General features: G+C 33.8%; 1 protein-coding gene and 1 non-coding gene across 2 annotated transcripts in view; one reads left to right on the top strand and one right to left on the bottom strand.

Annotated features, from left to right (window-relative positions):
* LOC118196746 (protein O-mannosyl-transferase TMTC1-like) overlaps positions 1-19,852 on the top strand; it is an 848,849-nt gene that overhangs the window by 540,432 nt on the left and 288,565 nt on the right. The gene's annotated exons all lie outside the window — the stretch shown is intronic.
* On the bottom strand, positions 3,208-3,280 carry TRNAS-CGA (transfer RNA serine (anticodon CGA)). The gene has a single exon. It is a non-coding gene; the product is annotated as a tRNA-Ser (tRNA).

Genomic DNA, 19,852 nt, shown 5'->3' with positions numbered 1-19,852 from the left:
AGATTTGACACTTAAGTTAGTGACTTAGTTGTTTTAACTGTATTTAGTGTGTTATGTTTTTCTATATCTTTCAATTTTTAATGAAAATATTTTGAGTTTTTATGTATTTTTGCCTTGCCGCGAAGCTAGAACTGAATTAATTTAATGAGAAATATGTCTCTAATGAAATTCGAGGAAATAAGTTTAAATGAAATAAAGGAAAAAATGCATAATTCAATAATCCGTACAAGGAATTCATGTATGTATATCAGACTTTAGAAATCTTAATGTGCAGCACAACTCGGCCTAAATTGCAGTGATTTCCTGTAAATTTAGTCTCAGATCTTTAAAGTAAGGACGTTGTTACTTTGTAGACGCGATCGGATTAATGAATTATGGAAAATACACCAGGGACATTTGCATAACTTATTTAAAGAGAGGAATATTAATTCGAAGTTTTAAAATAATTATCTCCGACAGGCAATGAAATTCTAAACTGGCCGCTTTCCTGGAAGTATAAATAAATTAAATAAATATTTCGCTAATTTTGGTGTTTATGCAACAATTTTGGTGTTTATCTAATTTATAAATTTCAAAGTCGCGTGATGAATTCAAAGTCGGGTGAAGGGTAATCACAATGATAAACATTACATCTTAAGATCGCATACACGGTTTATTCAAAATGATCGTCGTGATTTCAATTTAATAATGTAAAAAGGTGGTTTATTTTCAATTTTAAAATATCGTAAAAATAAATTTAAAACCTATTCCGCTGAAAAAGTATTAGCCTTAAGGGAAGTATCCTTTAAGTGAAATAAAGAGTACAGAGGTCGATTCTCTTATATGAAGTTTCCTAAAATCTGCCTTCTTTCCGATTTCTTCGTTACAGAAAATTCACTCGCTTCTTTCTACAATTCTTAGATTTGTATCCACTAAAATTACTTATTTGAAAATCCGTTCAAGTTCTTTCACAGTATTCATCGGAATTGTTGTGTCAGTTAAATTGAAAAAAATCTGATATGTCCACTACGTGACATCCCGCAACTAATTTAAATAAACATTACATATATATAATATTTTATTCAAAATGATAACTTAGTCATACTTATTCCTCCTTGTGTATCCATCTATATAAAGAACAGTGCTCCTTTGATGTATAAATGATACAAGTCTACAATTTTGTTCCCAGCCTAATGAAGGTTTGCGCATTTGTCGCTCAAAAAACGGAAGGTCCCTATCTACGTAAGCTTTCGAAGAACTCCACCGCTTACGGTTAAAAATCAGGGCTTTCACATTGTCAGGACTTGTGTTTCTCTTGATTTGCGTTGTAAACATGAATGGTCCTGAATACGAACAGGGAGCTTACTCAAGCTATGTTCAAGAAGGTGTGAAGTAGACAACACAAGCAGGAAGGGTATACGAAACCCTTTATTTTCAATACTTTACAGGTATTTCCGGACTTCGGAATACAGAGACCAACCACTTGTGGTCTAAACGTAAGAATATAAAAAACTACTAACTAAAACTCTAACTAAAAGCTAACTTCGAATTAGTACACAAATGCCTAGCACTAAGACTGGCCTTTATTTAAAAAAGGTACGTATGTATTACGCCGAGCTGCTAAAACTACGATACGTCTGCAAATATCAAGAGGGCTAAACCTCTGGCCTTAAAGGAAACCAGCAACAGAGTGAAAACTCGTAAAACTACAGTGGCAAGCGGCTTCCTTCCTATAACACCTTCTCTCTCTCTCTCTGCCCACCAGCGGCCGAGCGGTAACGTCGTTGAACACTGGTAGTTGAAACACTGGTAGATGAAAGGTTTAAATGGCCTTTTTATTTGAACTAAATTAAAACAGATGCACGCACTTTGTGCTCACAAATCACCACCACTTTCAAATCCACAAATAATTGAGAACGTGAATGGTGAGCCAAGTAAGCGAAATCGTAGACAGTGTCAGTTCGCGTTTGTTTTGCTGTGATGCGTTGATGTCATAAAATTCCACAGTTAGAATGTAGATTTTTGACGTGAATTTCTCAGGTAGTTTGGGAGGGTTCGTTTTCGTGAGTAAGACCAGTACAATAACTAAGCGGACGGAGAGGCTTTTAAAATTCAGGGAAGCTTGTTGTCTGAAGACATTAGCCAAATTGAGAAAGGGGAAAATGGTTTTAAAAATTTTATGAACTTGGCTCTAGAAAGCGGGTGGTGGTTGAGAGAAATATGGGCTAATCTTTGGAATATGGTAACAGGTAGTTTGTCGACATTTTGGTAAGGCGATAAAGGTTACTAGCTAGGACTTTAGCAGTGTACATGAATAAAGTCAAGAGTGTGCGCAAAACCATTTTTGTGCAATTCTGGGATTTTTTTCAAGTTAAAATAGGTCGACGTGTACATGGATGATACTGTGTGTGCAATTCTGAAAAACGCGGCAAGCAGTGGGCGATTGTGCACTTTCTCCCAATTTCGCAGCTAATCTTCGTCATGATTAAGCATTTTTGTTCCATAAGAGTTCTAGTATAAGCGTGATTCGGCTAGCAGATTGTTGGAAAAAATGTTGAGTAAAAAAAAAAAAAAAGCCTTTACTTCGTGAAAACAAAATGGCGTCCAAAACAAAACTAACAGGTTGCTGTAGCAGGGTTGGTCGCCAAAAAATCGCCAAGTTACCATAATCCGAAGATTAACCGAAATATGATATAAAATTAAAATTATTTTTGATATTCTTAATGATAAAGAATAACACAGTGAAGCTTTATACAATCGAATGCATTAAGCTGAATATTTTCTTTATGTGACATTTTTTTCGATGACGAGAAGTTTGTATGGCATCATTTTTTATCCGCATCATCGAGAAAAGTGCCACTTCAGTTTCGTCCCCTAAGAGCCCTTTATAGACGCTGAAGTACGGATACTGTATGTTCTTGTCATCTCTGTCACTTACAAAGATTCTCTTCGCTTAAGTATTTATACAGGTTGAAATGAGATTGTCAAAAAACGCTTGTTCTCGTTTCATGAGAGCATTTCACAGATATAATTTATAATTCTTTAATGGTATATAATTATTGTTTACTTCTCTATGTAAAAATGCCTGTCCATTTGTTTGTTTTATGTTCCTTTCTCTGTTCGTATTTCTACACATACATAGTTTTATTCCGATCTTGATGAAAGTTTGTATACCTTGTAGAGACATTAGGTATTTTTTAAGAAGCAAGAGTCATGAAAAATGAGCAATGTCTTCACCGGGACTCGAACCAAGGACCTCTCGAATTCGAGTCGAGTGTGCTGACTACTGCACTACGAAGGCATGCTAAGGAGATGGGGGAGAAATGCCTTATAACTTGACCTTCAGAACAAGAGAAAGGTCTTTATCTGTATACGTTTCGAAGCCCCAACCTGCTGGGTATACATTCGGGGTGTTTATATTAAAACCTTGCGCTCACGTTAAATATCCATTGCATTTCTGCTATCAGAGGAAATTACATAAAAATAGAAAAGAAGAAATGGCTAATCTTTGGAATATGGTAACAGGTAGTTTGGCGATATTTTGGTAAGGCGATAAAGGTTACTAGCTAGGACTTTAGCAGTGTACATGGATAAAGTCAAGAGTGTCCGCAATGCCATTTTTGTGCAATTCTGGGATGTTCTTTTAAGTGAAAATAGGTCGACGTGTACATGGATGATACCGTGTATGTGCAATTCTTAAAAGCGCGGCAAGCAGTGGGCGATTCTGCACTTTCTCCCAATTTCGCACCTAATCTTCGTCATGATTAAGCATTTTTGTTCCATAAAAGTTCTAGCATAAGCGTAATTCGGCTAGCAGATTGTTGGAAAAAATGTTGAGTTAAAAAAAAAAAGAAAAAAGAAAAAGAGCCTTTACTTCGTAAAAACAAAATGGCGTGGAAAAAAAAAAAAAAAAAAAAAAAAAAAAAACTAGAAGGTTGTAGTAACAGTGTTGGTCGCCAAAATTTCGCCAAAAAATCGCCAAGTTACCATAATCCGAAGATTAACTGAAGAAATTTATAATTTCTTTTAGAAAAAAAGTAAATATTAATATTTTTGCCCAGCTTCAATTTTGAAATCGTGTAAGCCATTTTAGGTCGACATAGTCGGCGTCATTCAGTTTCCGGTGTCAGTTCTTACTGAAAGCTTTAGATGGCGCACTGTTCTTTTGCTTTTAAAACAATGCAGAACTCTCCAGACCAGTCAAGAACTTTTAAAGCAGAATTTTAGGGCGCTCTATCATTTTATGGTGAATATTCCGAAAACGAAGATGAAATCTGTCGAAGGACGCTGTTCATTTTCCTTACGAAGACATAAACAGGTCACCAAAACCACAGCAAGGATCAGTTTTTACTAAAACCGTTACCTGCTTAGTTTTACATTTTTCTGCAGTGTTATTCGAGTTTGCTAAAATTTTGCACCGTTCATCTTGAATCGAAATATGAAGAAAATCATCACCTACCTAAGATTTCGAAAAAACTACTCCCATCACCTTATTTGAAATCACTCAGCATAAGGCACGGGCAACTCGCTATATACTTCAGCTAGTACATATTTATTAAATAGAGATATATAAAAAATACAGATATAGATTGATACAAATATCGATTGACACAGATATAGATAAACAGGTAAACAAACACATAAATGTAACTATTATTTTTAAAACTTTTAAAAATGCCTAAGAATTCCATAATAGTAAGGAATATCAAGAATGTCACTGTTTACAGATTAATTCTTGCAAATTTATACAACCTTCCCCCACAAAATAATTTTTAATTGAACATCCTTCGTTCTTTCTGAACAACAGCGCCTGTAAATGTCCTGTTCTGGCAGTAATATGTATGCTGCAGTGAAACAAACTTCGCTGAAGGTAGTTTACGTTACTGAAAATATTCCCACAAGTAAAATATCTGAAAACAGTTATCAGACCTTTGTTTTCAGTCACCGTTTAACTATATCCGCTCTGTAAAAGCTTTATTAAAGTTCTGAAGAATTTTATAAAGCAGAATTTCTGTATAGTATTACTTATAAACGTCAATTAAAATTTCTATAGAAAGACATGAGTTTTTACTTACTTGTACGAAGTAAAAAGGAAGTACTGTAATCGCGAAAAGCTTCAGGCAGCATATTTCAACGAAAATATCCACCTTGACCGCTTTCGAATGCGATTTAACGATATTTTTGCGTGATATCTATACTTAAGGACAGAATAAGACTCTTTTCCTCCAAAAATAAATAAATAAATAAATAAAAACCTGCTTTAAAATGAATTCTGCAGAGAATTTTTCGTGGCGTCTGTACGAACGTATCTCGCATAACTCAAAAACGAGTATCCTCAGAACGTTGAAATTTTGTATATAAGACTGCTATAACATGTAGATGTGCACCTCGTATTTTGGTTTCAATCGGCCACGCCAAACGTATATAAATATATTTATAAATATATCCACTCTGTTACCCGGCTCAGTGATCTCAGATTCTTTACTCTTATATGTTTGTAAATTGTACATTTTTTGCTTTAAAAATGATTGAATTATGTAGTTTTTATCTTCCAGTTAAAGTTTTTATGCCTTTCGTAATTCTGGAAGCAATATTTGTACAATTATCAACAATTTAAAAGCTGTTTAAGTGCGGTTGAGTTTTAAATAACATGGCGGGCAGATTTGTTTACATTTGAAACAGCAGAATTGTAGATTTGTTGCCAATCTGGAGAGACTAAGCTTCGCAACACAAAAATAACGCCTTCATTTATTATTGCGAATTAAATCATGCTTAATCCTTTGTGTAATTTTTTCGAGGAAATAAGCGTTTAAGATTTACTTCGTAATTTTTAATACAGATATTTTGAGTTTTTATGAATTTTTGCCTTGTCGCGAAGTGAAAACTGAATTAATTGAATGAGAAATACTCAATCGTCCGTGAAAAACTGTTTACTTTTTGTTTTGTTTGCTTAATTTTTTTTATGCATCGTTCTAGCTTTATTACAGTATTTGAATAGAACATGTAGCAACGATTAGATAATTCTTTAAATGATATAAATTTTGTGCATTCTGAGGTATAATATGAACGAAATATAATGCTAAGTGAACCTATCGCCAGAGTGTCGCTATTGTAAACAAAGTGAATTTTAAAGAATGCATTTATTCTATTGTGGTTTATGCGCTGTCGGCGAAAGTAGGTTTAATTGAGTCTACTAAGTTAAATGAAAGGCAAGAAAAAATGCGTATAATTTAATATTCCGTACTAGGAAGTCATGTGGTGTGCACATCAGATTTTTTTATAAATTTTTCGTAAAAGTGCCCACGAATTACTCCATGTCCAGATCTTTTTACTTATTTATTTTTATTATTGAACCATTTTCTTGAAATGGTCCTTCAAAAGTTTTACGATTTGCTACGAAGGATTTTTCTTTTATGTTGTGCTGTTGTTCTACCTCTTTCTTACGCTATATTGCTCCAAATATATCCTCGGGCAGGAACGAGTTATCTCACTAATAATGGCGGCCTGCAATCTGGTAATGCTTTTCCTGCGAACCAAAAGCGTCTCAAAAGGAGGAATACTTTTTATCGAGCATTCGACCGACTGAGTGTTGTATTGCCTTTATTTTTGTTGTCTGTTTGCTGTAGCACGCAATTGGTAAAGCTCGCAGCCATCTGGGTCAAGTTTCCGCACGCCATTTTTTTTTTTTTTTTTGTCTTTTTGGACTCTTTGTTTCTGATGCCTTTTCGAAGGCTAATGGGTTTTCACCTGCGGGTGGAATCAGAAAGCTTCTCTTTCTTCGACTCATATACCCATTACTTGCGATTTCTGAGATCTCGGGAGGCTTTAATAGCTAACGGATTGTGTTAAGCTTTCGTGGAAAGGACAGAGAGTTAGAACGTTTCTGGCAGACTTGATACATGTTGTCTCTCATTTATCTTATTCAACCTTTCGTAATGTTTAAGTGCTACATTTCTGCCCCTCGAGCAAGCTTAGGACTCCATTTAATTCGTTTCTTCATTTATATGTTCGATGTTTCCGTAAACTTAGAACAGTACTCGAAAGTTCTTTTTCCAGGTTCTAGAGGAGATATTCACGCGTGTGATAAGCTGCCCAAAACAATTATTATCAAAAAGAAAAAACATACATGATTTTAGTGGGCTCGCTGAAAATTAACAAAGAAAAAATCAGTCTTAACACTTTGTTGCTGAGTGTTCCACTACATGGAACATCCAAACTGAATCGCTTCTCAAACCGTTAAATTCAACTGTAAATGGATACAAATGCCTTTATAATATACTTCAAACTTCTCTTTTTAAATAGTCGATAGCAGCATATCACAAGGAGACCCAGAATGTTCATTTATGTTGTGTTCTTAAAATCTACTTGTTTTCTAGTAATCTTCCATATATTTTTGTGATGACAAAACATTTGTTTGAAAACAAAAATTCCGTATAATTTTGATGGTTGCACTCTATATTATTTGTTATAGGTTTCTTACATATTTCATACAAAAAGTATGAGCGGAATCCTTGAAAAAAAATGGGGTGTTCCATTAGCGGGAACACTGCGCCTTTGGCGATCTCATGCTATTACGCATCAAACATCTGTCTTAGGAGAAAACGTGTGTTGTATATGTTTTCTATTTACGTTGTCTTGGGAGAATGAATTTAAACAAAGCAGTCTTGAGGGGTGAGGTGTGTTTTCTGCTATGAAAATCCTAATATGGGCATCTTGAAATTTTTGTGAGTAGTTTTCAGGCGGGAATTTTATCAATATCTTGAGTCATCTTTACTTAGGGCACCTGCACGAATTATTTTGGTATCGCTTTTTAGTCTCATTCCAGTTTATTTACAATAATTGGGTATATACTTTTTGTGTATGTATATCTTATAGCTTATTTTTCTTTATTGTTAAAATTAATTGCAGTTAATTTTTAGTCCAAAGGGACCCTGAAGGACTATTGTTTTCGTTTTGCGATTTTGCGTCGGACTCCTATAAACGTCGGTTCACTTTTCAAACTGTTGCCACAAAATGTTAGAGTCCTGCATTATATTTGAAGAAATTAAATAATGAAAAATCTGCATAAATGATTGTCTATTTCTCGCATTGTGATAAAACAATGGTACATAGAGCCATCGAATTTTGAATGACGAAATCCTACTGCGAATATGGGCATCTGAAATCCCAAATTTGGAATTTGTTTTATTATAGATTTTATATTTTGTAAAACTTTAACGAATTTTTAATTTACAAACTCAATGCTTTAAAAGTGAGAAATGGCAACGTTATATAGTATAAAAAAAAATACTTTTATCTCCAGCTCGCGAGATTGTGTATATCGGAAATTCTAAAGATATGCTTAATTTAACATTATTTTGCGATATTGCTCTTGAACTGAATTTTATGGTTTAAGTGCAAAGAACATGATATTTAATAAATAAAGATAACACTCAAAACGTTAAAAAAACGCCCCTTTGGACGTAATTTAAAATCTGAAAAATTTCAGATTTTTTTTTTTTTTTTAATTTTTTTTTTATTATTAATTTTCCATAAATGGCAGGAAAACTCTTTCCGAAGAAGAAAAGAGTTTCTTTTTCTTTCTTTTTACATGGCATTGTAAACATATTGTCGCATGGAACAGAAGCCGCTCAAAACACGTTTTTTGTTCAAAACCTGCAAAGTTGGTTTGTGCTTCTATCAAAAAGATGTGACATGCTTTGAAAATTTCACGAAACTATTAAATTGAAACATTTGTAAATATTTTTGTGTATAGGACTTGTGTGTATACATATATTTATCTCATTTACTCATATATATTCAAGAAAGTTATGTATATCCAGAAAACCGTGTATACAGCTATAATACAGTGCTTTTCATTACTATATAAAAGCTTCTATTCATATCCGTTCTTCACTGCAATTCTCGCTTAGTCGCACTTTTAAGAGCTCTGGTGGCGCAGTGTTCCACCTCATGGAACACCCACTGAATTGAAACGGTAAGTGCAATTTTTACAAAATTTTATTTGTATTTTAGGCCTAGATAGACCGCATACAACTTTTCTTGTTGAAATGCCGACTTTAAAGTGTAGTACACCACAAAAGGTTAAAGAATTCAGATTTCAGAGTCACACCAGAGTTTTTGTAAAGTCTTTCATACTCGCCATTTGAGCATTCCTGAGCAAACAGCGAGCATACTACTTGAGATCGGGGTTTTCCAGGATGCTCTTGGATTCACTTTTGCTCGCTCTAGTTTTTGCCTTTTTGCATATATTATGAAACATCCCTTTTTCGGCAATTACGCCTCACACAGCGAAATCACAGAAATTTTGAAACTAGCCTAGTTATAGTTTTCCCGAGAGAGTTAAAGTATTGCCAAACATAATTCTAATTGTTTCAGTCTTTTCTCTCTTTAACGTATTAATTTGCAGTTTTCCTAGCTTCTTCACATCTTTTCTAATACTAACTTTATGATTAAAAAGCACTTCGGGCTTGCGCTGTATAAAATATATCGGCAAAACCATAAACGTTTCAAATGTGGCTTATATTTAGAAATCCCGATAGAGTGTAAAGTGTTGAAATTAGTTATTTTTAGTCATTTCACACTGAAAAAATCTGATGTGTACACCAGATGACTTCCTTGTACGGAATATTAAATTATACGCATTTTTTCTTGCATTTCATTTAAACTTATTGGATTGAATTAAATCTACTTCGCCTACAGCGCATAAACTACAATAGAATAAATGCACTCTTTTAAATTCACTGTATTTGTTTAACATAGCGACACTCTGGCGCTAGGTTCACTTAACAGTATTATATTTCGTTCATATTATAATTCAGAATGCACAAAATTTATATCATTTAAAGAATTATCTAATCATTGCTACATGTTCTATTCAAATACTGTAATAAAGCTAGAACGATGCATAAAAAAATTAAGCAAACAAAACAAAAAGGAAACAGTTTTTCACAGAAGATTGAGTATTTTTCATTCAATTAATTCAGTTCTCACTTCGCGACAAGGCAAAAATGCATAAAAACTCAAAATATCTGTATTAAAAATTACGAAGTAAATCTTAAACGCTTATTTCCTCGAAAAAATTCCAAAAAGGATTAAGCATGATTTAAATCGCAATAATAAATGAAGGGGTTTATCGTTATTGTTGCGAAACTACGTTTCTCTAGATTGGAAACAAATTCACTACTCTGCTGTTTCAAATGTAAACAAGAGCAATGGCCGCCATCAAAAATATTATTAGGCTTAGCGGCACTTAAACAATTTTAAAATTGTTGATAATTCTAAAAATATTGCATACAGATTTACTAAAGGCATAAAAACCTTAACCGGAAGACAAAAACAACATAATTCAACCATTTTTAAAGCAAAAAATGTACAATTTACAAACATATAAGAGTAAAGAAACTGAGATTACTGAGCCGGGTAACATAGTGGATATATATTTAAATATATTTATGTACGTTTGATGCAGCCGATTGAAACCAAAATACGACGTGCACATCTAATATTATATTAGTTCTATATACAAAATTTCAACGTTCTGAGTCTACTCGTTTTTGAGTTATGCCAGATACGTACGTACGTACATACGTTCGTACAGACGCCACGAAAAATTATCTTCAGAATTCATTTTAAAGCAGTTTTATTATTTTTTGAAGGAAAAGAATATTTTATTCTGTCCTTACGTACGGATGTCACGCAAAAACATCGTTAAATTGCATTCGAAAGCGGTCAAAATGGATATTTTCGTTGAAATATGCTGCCTGAAGCTTTTCGCGATTACAATACTTCCTTTTTACTTCGTACAAGGAAGTGAAAATTATATAAATGTTTATATAATGTTATTATTTTTAAGTTATAAAAAATTATTTTTCAATTTGTTCTTACGAAACATCACATTCTTCACTTAGAATTACTTAAATTGATTTTTTTCATCTCGAAAATGTCTTATAGAATTCATTTGTACTGCACGCCCAATGTATATATGTAAAGAAGAGAGTTTGTGAGTTTGTCGTCTAATAGCTCTGTCTCTACTCTAGCTATCGTCAGCAGACTTTCTACAATATTTTTCCGAGTACTATAAAAGATCGACATCTATTTTTTTCCCCAAAAAGAATAGCTAAAATCAGAGATATTAATTAAAAATTCGGAAAAACGGTAATTTTCGCCCTCATTTTTCCGTGCGGCAACAGTCTGCCAAGCTGGTGATTAAAATCTGCTTTATTTTGAATGTTGTTGCCATTACTAGCTTCCAAATCTTGGCGTTTATTAACAAAATATTTCCAAGTTTTACAATGAAATAAAAATAGCATTGCCAAAAAACTAAACGCATTATTCCCGATTCCAAAAATTCGTGGGAAGTCATTTCGACTGTTTTAATTTTCGTACGACTTTAATCAGCCGACTAATTAATTAAAATCTCTGAAAACACTCATTTTCGCACTCATTTTTCCGAGTGGCAACAGTCTCACGCGTTGGCGATAAAAATGCTTTATTTCGAAAAGTGTTGCTGGTTCTCGCTTTCAAATCGCAGATTTTGGGAATAAAAAATTTGTAATTTTTACAAAATCTCTCTATATAAAGAATGTCTGTTTCTGTGTGTGTTTGTTCGCATTATTGAATTCTAATCCATTATGATCCATATTTTGCCACATTTAATCGACTAAAATTGAATATGGGTGAAATATTGGATGGAACTTGAGTTACGATCGTTTGATTATAAAAACGAAAATTACACTCATGTCCATAAATTAAGGATAATGCGAAATCAGGCAAAGGAAGAGTTAGAAGCAAAACAAATTTGACTTATTTGTAAAGCTTATTTATTAAACAAAAGGTAAAGAGCAAAAAAAGATGCTATATGTTTGATATTATTAAAAAAATTAGCGATTTTTTCTCCTTGGCGCAAATTAAAAAAAACAATCTATTTACAAAAAAGTAATATTACATGTTTGGTATGATTGTTAATACATTGTATGTCTCCCAGACGATACAATACAGTCCGTACAACGCCTAGGCATGCTGAGTATCAAATTATTGTTCTGATCTTGGGGGGGGGGATTTTACACCACTCAAAAAGCAGTGCTCTCCGAAGTTCCGGTAGACATGTAGGAGGAGGTTGACGGGCTGCAACTCGTCGGCCAAGCATATCCCACACGTGCTCTACTGGATTCAAGTCCGATGAGAATGCTGGCCAGTCCATACAGGTGGTATCCTCCGATTGAAGGCATTAGCTTACGATGTTTGCACGGTGAGGACGGGCGTTGTCATCCATAAACACAAATTGTGCGCCCATGGCGCCCCGAAACAAACGTACATGTTGTTCCAGAATGACGTCCCAATAGATTTGGCTTGTCATGGTTCCAATTTGAACATGCAGGTCAGTTCTGGAACCCAGAATAATTCCACCCCAAAGGAGCATTCCTGCATCACCGTAACGGTGTCGTTCAATGATGTTTTCTTGGTAGTAACGGGTACCTGGAGCTCTCCATAAGAAAGTCCGGCGAGAATCAGACTGCAAGCTAAACCTGGACGCGTCGGAAAACATCACACAAGCCCACTGTTGCGGTGTCCACAATGCATACTCTCTACTCCAAGCTAACCGCAGGCGACAGTCAGTTGCAGTAAGTCTGTCAGGTCTACGAGCATATAGAGCAATCTGCCCTAAGCGTCTGTTCACGGTCTGCCTTGAAATTGTCGTACCAGTGGCTGAAGAGAGCTGACGAGACAGGTCTGAGGCTGTGCTCCGCCTGTTTCTTTTGGCAGTAACTGCCAAATACCGGTCCTCATTCGGCGTTGTAACTCTGGGGCGACCTGTGCTGTAACGTCTACTCACATTACCATCATCTTGGAATCGTTGCCAAAGCCTGGAGATGACACTCTGGACAATTCCAAGTTCGTCTGATACTTCCAGTTGGGTACGCCCACATTCCAGACGGCCGATAATTCTACCACGTAAAAAATCATTCAAATGCGTCCTTTGTGTCATAACAATTCGGTTATTGCACTAAAATGCTTATAAAGCGCCTGCGAACAATTTTACTTCTTTACCTGTATTCCTTATATATCACTCTTTTACACTCTCGTCATTGTGACGTACCATCGGTGTCATCTGGTTACTTCCTGAAATTTGCATATGATTCTTGAAGATGTGTGTAGTGATTTTACAGTTGATATATTTATTTTAGAGTTCGATTTCCGCGTGACTCCGAATTATCCTTAATTTATGGACATGAGTGTATTAAAAACTGCGTCCCATTGTTGCCGATATAATGAGAGATAATTAGTTTATTTTACTATTAAAATTTTTTATGTGCGTTCCATATCGGATCAGACTAAAATATGTATGAATGTGAATCGCAACTTTTTGCATCGTTATTAAAGAAGGATTACAATAGTGTCGTTTTCTCTGTTGTTAAATACATTACTCTGAATCTAACTTTACTTTCTATTTTTTTAAAAACTAGCGAATACTTCCGCTAGTTTTTAATAAATTAGATGAGAGATTTAAAAAATTCCACCAATATTTAAGATATAGCTCGTAAATCTTTATGTATAAAGATACTGTGGATATATGAATAGAGGATTTATGGAGATAGGTATAGATATTTTGTAAATACTTGTGCAAAGATTCAATAAAACTTTCATAGCTTTTTATAAGGGTTATAATGTTATAAACGTTATAAACGTTAATAAGGGTTATAAGGTATTTCTCCCACTTCCTAAGCGTGCCTTCGTGGTGTAACGGTAGCACGCTGGGACGGTATTCCAGAGGTCTGAGGTTCGATTCCCGGCGAAGGCGAGGTTAATTTTTCATCTTTCCTGCCTCTAAAAAAAAACCAAATGTCTCTACAGTGGCGCCCGAACTAAAAGGGTTGTGGATGATGAATCTCCGCACTCAGGATTTGGCGACAAGGTCCCCTAAAACCCTAGTCGCCCTTTAAAAAGGGGAGTATATAAGGTATTTCTCCCCTTCCCTAGCGTGCCTTCTTGGTGTAAAGGTAGCACGCTGGGCTGGTGTTCCAGAGGTCAGTGTTCGATTCCCGCCGAAGGCGATTGCATATTTTTCATCTTTTGTGCTTCCAGTTAACCTAATGACTCTACAAGGTAATTAAGGGCCCACCAGCGGCCGAGCGGTAAAGTCGCTGAACACTGGTAGTTCGGTCCGAGGTTCGAATCCCGCGAACGGGCTGGCTGCATGGGCGTTTTCGTGGTTTTCCCCATGTGTAACGTGTATACGAGCCAGTTTCCCTTAGAAAGTCCTCCACGAAAGGCATCCCTCCCCTTAGGCAGATAGCCCTAGTGTGCTTTGCCATAATTAAATACACCACACACCTACAAGGTAATTAAGATTTACTACTGTTGAATGGTAATTAAAAATCTTAGATAATGTGTATAAAATCAACTAATGTTGTTCTACCAAAAATACGAGATTCAATGTATAGAAAACTGGACCATCACCCTAAACTGGACCATTATTCTAACACCTTTTTTAACACCTGTTTAGGTTTCTATAAAAGATCTTATAGAAGTTTTTAGTATTTGACATATAATTTTATCAACAAGAGTTTTCTTTTGGTATTTAAAAGGATGGCTGTAGTTTTTGAATCGAATATTTTATCTAGCCTTGTCAAAAATTTTGAAATTATATATATATATATATATATATAATTCACTGGACGGAAGGAGGAAACATTTTGAAAACGTGTATTACTTTTTAATTATAAAAAATATTTAAATAAACAAGAATTTTAAATAAAAACACATGCAAATTAAGTTATTGTTAAGTTTAATTAAAATTAAGAAACTGTTTGTTTATTAAGTATCCATGTAATGTAATTAAAATCATTTATTTCTGGAATTAAAATTAACAGCATAAATTGAATCATTTAATCATTTTATGACATAAATGGACTTTTACCGGATTTAATTTTATATAGGTCATAGGGGATTTAATGTATCGCATTAGTCAGTGCTGCATTGTGTTCGTGATTATTGCATCGAGTACTGACTTTTGATTTTCATTTGCATTATGTACTTATCGACAACCGATATAGTGGGTATTGATGCTTCCTTCTATAATGACGGAAAAATCCTGGAGAAAGGATATTTTTAAGCGTATAGTGTCTATGTAGCAAAGGGGCACTCAAAATGCACGGTTAAGGCGGTGGGAGTAAACCTGTACGACCAACAGGGAAACTGTCTGGCCTCCAACCTCTATCTCTGGCCTCTACTACACAAGAAAGTAAAAATTTGCTTTTCTGAATTTTCTAGAGAATACCATTTTATAAATATCTACATAGCTCTGTAAAGTAACTTTTTTATGGAATTCGGTTCCCTGAAGGCCTCTCATAGTTTTTATAGAACTTTTTAGAGAAGCACTTCTGTGGAGGATTGCCTGTAAAGTTCCATATGGATTTCTATACAGTTCTATAACGCTATAAAAATGTTCAAAAATTTCTTCTAAGAGAACACTAGCTGTATTCAATAAAATCGTCACTTACGTGGTTTTAATTGTTAGTACTATCTTTAGCGAAAAGTGACGTTGGAATAAAATACCTGACGCTTTAAAAAAATAATTTGGTTAAAAGAGATAATGAAATGTTTTATAGATAAGCAAACGGCGTAGAGCTGTCGAAGATGTTAGTCTTTTAAAATGAGCAAAACTTTCCAATCCGAGTAAGTTGTAAAAATTCATGTTACACTATATATATAAATGTGTATGTGTGTGTGTGATGTACCAGCTTTAGTCGTAGCTTAAATTATCAGACGATAAGTTTAAAAAAAACAGGATCCATTTATTATTATTCGGGAGAAATAGCAGTTACAAAATCAGATATCCGGAGTAAATAAAAAAGAATTACTAATAACTTATTGTATGAAGTTTACTGCATCGTGACAGTTAAGAAAAAGCCCCCGATATTCCTTTGCGAGTCCTTTTATAGCCTCTGGAAAGGCGGAGCTTTCAAGAAATGACGTCAGCCTCGTCAGCCAATCCAGTTCGCTTTAAATATTTCCATAACATTCCATAACTGTACATGCAGAAAAGGCGGGAAAAACAACTTGACTACGGGGCTGTAGATTTAATTCCACGTACTTTCAAATAAGAGATCGTCGCCATTAAAAAATGAAAAGAACATACAGTTAGAATTTGAAGTGTATTCTTGACTATGGAATTTTATTATTACAAATATTCCCCCCATCTGAAAAGGCTTGAAGCCGGGCGCCTCGACCACAAGACATTGCAGATAGAAAAAATATTTCAAATAATTGCTTAATTTGTTTGAAAAACTCGCATCTAGAAATCGAGTTACAATAATATTAATCTTAAATAGACACTCTCATTGTAACAGAGTCAATAATAATATCAATATATAAATTGTAAACAATATACCTTAATATGTTGACATTTATAGAAAATAAAGAAAAATAGCATTATGCATGCAGTATTGCGAAAACATTTCTCGAGAATTAAATGTTCTCCAGAAACATTTTATTCCACGTACTTTCAAATAAGAGAACGTTGCCATTAAAAAATGAAAAGAACATACAGTTGGAATTTTAAGTGTATTCATGACTATGGAATTTTATTATTACATATATATATATATATATATATATTATATATATATATATATCAGAGATTATCTTATGCAGAATGAATTTAAAGCATCAAAGAAAATAAATTTGCTGTTTAAATCATTCTTTTATGAAATGTTCGCCAAATATGAAACGCAATGCTTTCTCTACTCGATCATCTAGACATAGTCTAGGAAATTTCATTAAGTATTTTTAAATATTTGCTTTCGTAAGCTCCATTTCCCTTTCTTTTGTCAATTTCTCAGCTTGCAATATTCTAAAATACCTAACACCTTAAATTAAAAGAGCTTCTACCTTTACCTAGAGCTTCGGCTTGTTTGATGGCGGGCACGTAATGCGATTAGTTTTTTGAAAAGATCATTTTCTTTACAAAAAGCTTATCGCATTACGAGAGCCACGTCAGTCAGCGACGTGTTATTTTAATATTATTTAAAGAAGAATACCAACACGACTTAAATATGCTTATTGTTACAAGATAAACAGGAAACTTAAGTTTAATTCGCAGTGTAAAATAAGGATTTAGAACTAGTTTTTCCGGTCCGTTTGAAAGGTAAATTTGGTTTGTTAGGATTCAAAAGTGATCTTACGGGGTTATATAAAATCTATTCTCGTTATATTTGCAGCACCGAATGATCCTTACGAAAACGTTTATAGAAGGTGACTAAGCTTTACAGAAATGTCTATAGAAATGTGTAGCTAATCCTGCCGGGTTTTGAAAAGGCATTTTCATTCTGTACAATAGATGTTCAACTTCAAAACAAGTTAAGACACGTAAAGCCTAGAATTGAGCATTGGGAATTTACTCGAAATCGTAAGGAGGAAGTTCTTTTGACTCGCCTCAGAATTGGTCACACTAGAGTGATACATAACTACCTTTTAAAAGCTGAGAATGAGCCCGTTTGTTCAAATTGTAATGTTTGTCTATCTATCCGTCATATTTTAATTCAGTGTCCAAGTTTTAATAGTCTTCGTCAGAAATATTTTAATAGCTGTGACATACCTCTCGACCGTTTAATCGGAAGAGAGGTCAATTGTAATTTATTTTATTACTCAAAAGGGGTATCAGAAACCCCTATACCGATAATATTAAATTGGCCATTTTCGATGTACCTTTTCTCAAAATCTGTTGTAGACACAAGCTTGAAATTTTTTCTGTAATTAAAGTATACCTATCTGATTATACTGAAATGAGCTTTTGAAACATTTTGAATTTTAGAGTAAATTACAGGATATTTTGTTAGGCATAGTAAAATTTAGCACTTTTCTCACACAAAAAAATTAAAAAAAAATCTTTTTTCTAAGTTTATTACAAAAAGCTCATTTCAGTAAATATTAGGGAATCTAATAAATAAGCCATAAAAAGTTTAGATACCTGTGAGCAGTAGTTCGTGAGAAAAGGTACATCGAGTGTAAACAAATCACGTTTGGAGAAAAAGGCGTTTTTATGTAAAAATCCTCATTGATCAAAGCAGTGGATGACAAATTAAAACTAGATTCTTTTACAGTTCTAATTTTCATAGAGATTAAAGAATGGTATTTTTAGAAAGGTAAAAGTGTAGAGAATTTGAAAATGCAAAAATCCGAAATCACAAATTTTTGAAGATTTTGGGGTTCTAACTCCCCAAGAGCTTTTCTTACTTAATGTAATCTGTTCTGCAGATTGTGTATTGTATTTTAATGTGTGTTTTACCTGGTTTTTTATATGACTTCGTCCTCTGGATTTGGTACATGTATCTTTTTAATTTTTTTTATTAATAAGTAGTTAATTTCATTGAATTAGGTCATTCCACCTTTTGTTTGGCGCATCGTAATCATCTTTGGTTTTTGCGCCAAAAAGCTCACTCACTCACTCTGTACAATACGTGAGAAAGAGAAAAATAAAAGGCAGTAGAAATGGTATCGCAAAAATCGCATTTCTGTAGAAGTGTTCCTTTGTGTTATGTTTTTGATGCGACATACTGACGCGAATTTATAGTCAAAATCTACGTTATTAGTTTTATGTTCTGCTTAGTGTTGGAATATCCTACAAGAAATTTCAAGGGAAAGGTCAATCTAATACTGAACTCCTGTTAGCTGTATATTACTGCTTTGAACTCGGACAGCTAAGTGTATTTCATGCTGCATATAGAGTGCAAATATCGAGAGTATTTGTGTATTTCATGCTGCATCATAAGTGTATTTCATGCTGCATCGAGAGAAGCTTTAAGTGTGTGTATGTGTGTGTGCTGCCATTCGCAATGTAAAATATTTTTATCCAAAATCTGTTTATTCGAATTCAAAGCATTTCTTGGGTAAGTTTTGAATATACATGAGTCTATTTAATAAACTGGAGACATTTTAAGTAAATCTAAGAACGATCTTCAGAGAATTACGGATCGTTATGTGGCATCCCGGAATCCTCTTTTTACCCGAAATGCTTTTATTTAAAAGCGAGAAAATTCTGTAGCACAAAATCAATCAGCAAAATATAAAATACCAAACAGAGGAAATTTACAAAATTACTATAAATATTGCTAATATTAAGGGAACTCATACACCTTAAAACCCGTAAGATCTTCGAATATGTGACTGTTGCAAGAATTGGGATAACTTACTTATTTTAAAAGCAATTACTACCAACTTTTTACAGCTAAATACATAACATAGCTGCTTTCTGAAATAGTCATCATAAAGTTGGTGTTGCCAAAAATATTTTTATAATTTAATCTGCTTCGTTACAAAATTTTTTGTTATATTTCCACCTTGCGCGAACAGTTTAAAACATTCTGTTGCATAATTTAATTCTATATTAAATATGTAGCTTTTGTAACATTTGGAAACTACTATGAACCAAAATTTCTAAGAATTTCATGTTAATTTTTTATTTTATTTGGGCTTGAGTTTATAAAATGCATTTTATTAAAAAAATCTGTAATGTTTTCGTGCATAAAATGTTTTAATATTAAAATATTCATCGGATTTTTGGTTCAGTTAGAAAATAGTGCCGACATAAAGAATTCCATCCAATTTCAAGTATGAGCCATTAGCCATTTTTAAAATATCATGCGCGCAAGGTGGAAACATGACGAAACTTTTTGTCACAAAGCGGATTAAATTACAAAAATATATGTAGCAACGCAAACTTCCTGGTTACTAGTTTCCAAAGCAGCTATATTATGTAGTCAGCTGTAAAAAGGTGGAAGTAATTGCTTTTAAAATAAATAAAATATCCCAATTCTTGCAACAGTCACATATTCGAAAATCATAAGGGGTTAAAGGTGTATGAGCCGCCTTA

This window comes from Stegodyphus dumicola, chromosome 3 (assembly GCF_044657685.1).
Source record: "Stegodyphus dumicola isolate Sdum_Otavi_A_Nest chromosome 3, ASM4465768v1".
NCBI lineage: Eukaryota > Metazoa > Arthropoda > Arachnida > Araneae > Eresidae > Stegodyphus > Stegodyphus dumicola.
Note: the sequence above shows the minus strand (reverse complement) of the source record. Positions and strands in the feature narration are given on the sequence as shown.